The sequence below is a fragment of the Eulemur rufifrons genome, chromosome 3, assembly GCF_041146395.1.
Source record: "Eulemur rufifrons isolate Redbay chromosome 3, OSU_ERuf_1, whole genome shotgun sequence".
Classification (NCBI taxonomy): Eukaryota; Metazoa; Chordata; class Mammalia; order Primates; family Lemuridae; genus Eulemur; species Eulemur rufifrons.
In genome coordinates, this window is record NC_090985.1 from 28618500 (window position 1) to 28621601 (window position 3102).

The 3102-nt window shown below is 42.4% G+C and overlaps 1 pseudogene; it reads right to left on the bottom strand.

Annotated features, from left to right (window-relative positions):
- Positions 1-2402: 2402 nt before the first annotated feature.
- Positions 2403-2725, bottom strand: LOC138381615 (large ribosomal subunit protein eL42-like; annotated as a pseudogene).
- Between the last annotated feature and the right edge of the window lie 377 nt (positions 2726-3102).

Here is a 3102-nt window from a genome sequence, read left to right on the forward strand (position 1 = left end):
AGGGATTTTGAAAAAAAAAAACTACTTGAAGTTAAGTGACATATTGAGTAAAAATATATGGATGAACATCTTCCAAAGGGCACAGTGAATAAATACTTATGAACAACCTAAATGAACACCAGGGGGCATACCCTACAGGGCAAACTCCTTAAGCAAGTGACAAATTATATCAGTTAGGGACCAAACAGGAGACAGAAACTATACAGTATCTTGAAAATGCAAAGTTTAATATAAAGAATTATTAACTAGAATAGGGGATTATCCACTAAACGAAAAAAAGAATAGGAAAAAAAATACAGTAATGGCAGATATATAGAACAGACACTAACATTCAGATTGAGGCAGAGCATCCAAGGGAGGAACAAATCTGCAAGAACCCCACTCCCTGGTCAGGGCTTAGTTCTAGAACTCATTGGGAAAGATGCAGCCAAAGTCCACTGGATGACAGAAAAGTTCGTGGAGGTGCACAGTGTTGGAGCTTACTGGGAATCTGCTTTCTGGGACACTGGAAGGAACTGTCCACAGGGAGAGAGATACCACAAACATCACTGAGAAGCCACTGTTCTGGGGTTTGGGGAAAGCTTCCATGGGAAGGGCTGCATCAGTGGAACTTGCTAGGAAGCTGCCTTCTGTGGTGCCAGGGAAGCCCTAAGCCTTGGAATTCGTAGGGAGGATGCTCCTTGGGTGGTGCCCTGGGAAGTCAGCCCCTGGATTGTTGGGTAAATCGACATAAGAAGGTATAGCAATCTGCTGGTTACCACGTGCTTCAAGAGCCTGGGAAGACAGGCATTCTGGAGCCAGAAATAGAGGCCTCATCCACATGCAGTATCCCTCTAGGGCTGGCTACTGACAGAGCTTAGCACCGTGCCAACTGACACACATATTTAAAGGGTGCATCTCCATTACTATAGAACAAGCAAGGAAGGTTGTGTTTGGGTCTGAGAGGCAGTAAGTTGAGAACTAGCACAGTCCCCCCCCTTTGGCTACTCAGCTTCCATAGTCACCCTTCTATAAATATTTTAATTTCCATATAATAATGAAACAACTCTATATTTCCACCAAACAAGATACAGATATCCTTCTTACAAGTATGGAAGTTCTCGCAGGATGCATATTCCCAATGGCCATTGTGTCCATAATTGGCTGTAATAATTACTTCTCAATTCTGTCAAAGACACACAGTAGCCTTGTAGATTCTGTTACTAGTTGATTCCACAATCATGGGCCCATTGGTATACTTTGTCGGTGTGAAGGAATTTTTTTTATCACAGAGAATGTTGTTTGGAATGACAAGATGATGCATAAGGCATTCTTTGAATTTACAGGTGCTGGTGCTTGCAGAGGCATTACAGACAGAGAAGGAGAATCTACATACAGAATATGTGTCTATTTTGGTGAATTTTACAGTAAAACTTTTATTAAATCAGAATCTGAAACTCCCTTCTCAGCATTTTGTTCTCCTATGATATTACCATTGTCAAGAAACACACTGTCAAGAAAGACAATGCATGAACTCTTAAACCCCTCCATTATGGAAGAGCACCGATGTAAACAACATGTCACCAGGTGGCTAGATGGTCCCCCCTAAGAAATTGTGCCATATTGGGGGCTCATTTATGGTCTCCTCTTTTGGCAGATTACTTAGCAGTAGCACTAGTCAAGTCACCCTAGATTAGCAAAGTCCAGTGTTGCACTAGCTGAACTCATTGGGAAACTGTCTTTTGAGATGCTAGACATGCTCCTATCCACAAGAAGATGCCAGGCCATGGTACTCACCAGGAAGCTACTTTCTGAGGTGCCATGGAAATTATATGGGAAGTATCCCACTGCTGTAATTCACTGGAAATCTGCCTTGTAGGGTTCCAGGACATGCCATGCATAGGGAAGTGCTTCATCATGGAACTCATTCAGAAACCACTTCTGGGGGTGGTGTACTGGGAAGCTACCCTTTAGAGTGCTGGCGAAGTCACCTATGGGAAGGTAGCCAGCTGTGCTGGCTGCTATGCACTGCAGGTATGTGACAATATAAGCACACTGGAACTAGGTCTAAGTGCAGAAGCTCCTTCCTCCTGCACTGTCCCTTCTAGTGGCAAAGCATGACATTGTGTCAGTTGCAGGCAACAAGGGTTAGTTTGGAAATGAGGCACAGTAAACTGTTGTGGTCACATCATTCTACAATGTGCTCTTCCCCATAACCAGAATGTTTGTATCAAAGACAAAGGAGAGAAGGCGGCCTTGGTCTCTCTCTCTCTCTCTTTTATTTTTTTTACCATAAATTTCCCCGAAAGGGTGATTTTATTGATGGCTCTAGTTTATTCCCTCCCAAAAGACAAACGGTAACCAAATGAAGTAATTAACATAACCTCAAGATTTTAATGTCTTCATAATAAAACAAAAGACACTCAGAACTGGATCACTTGGCCCTTTCTCTTCTTATCACCTGCCAGTTCGAAATGCTTGCATCTCTTAATAGCCAGCATTCTCTTAGATCTGCAGTTGGGCTCGACACACTCAAGCCTCTCAGCACAATCTTCTTTGTAGTTTTAGCCTTTTTCTGGAAAATCGGCTTAGTCTGCCCAGCATAGCCACTCTGCTTCCTATCATAATGCTGCTTTCCCTGGGCATACAGAGAGTCCTTGCCCTTCTTGTACTGTGTCACTTTGTGGGGTTGGTGCTTGCCACATTTCTTATAGAAAGTCCGGCGGGTTTTAGGAACATTCACCATGTTTGCATGCGCGCTATTAGCAATGAAAAAGGTCTCTCTCTCTCTTATTCCTAGTAGTTTTGATTCCTAGGTACTCAACCTTGTGCTTGGTTGGTTTAGATGGCCAGTGCCCAGGGGAATGATGACTTTGACCAGGATTTACAGAAAAATTTTTATTAAATCTGAACCTGAAACTCTCTTCTAAGCATTTTTTGTTCTTATGATATTACCATTGTCAGAAAACACATAATATTAAGAAAGACAATGCATGAAATCCAAGAAATGTGCTTGGATATTTCTTAGATAACTCATGCCCCAAACCATCAGTCAATAGGAAGTTGTGGCAATTGATAAAGAAAGATCTGCTAAGGAGATTTGGATCCTATGTGAACAAAGGC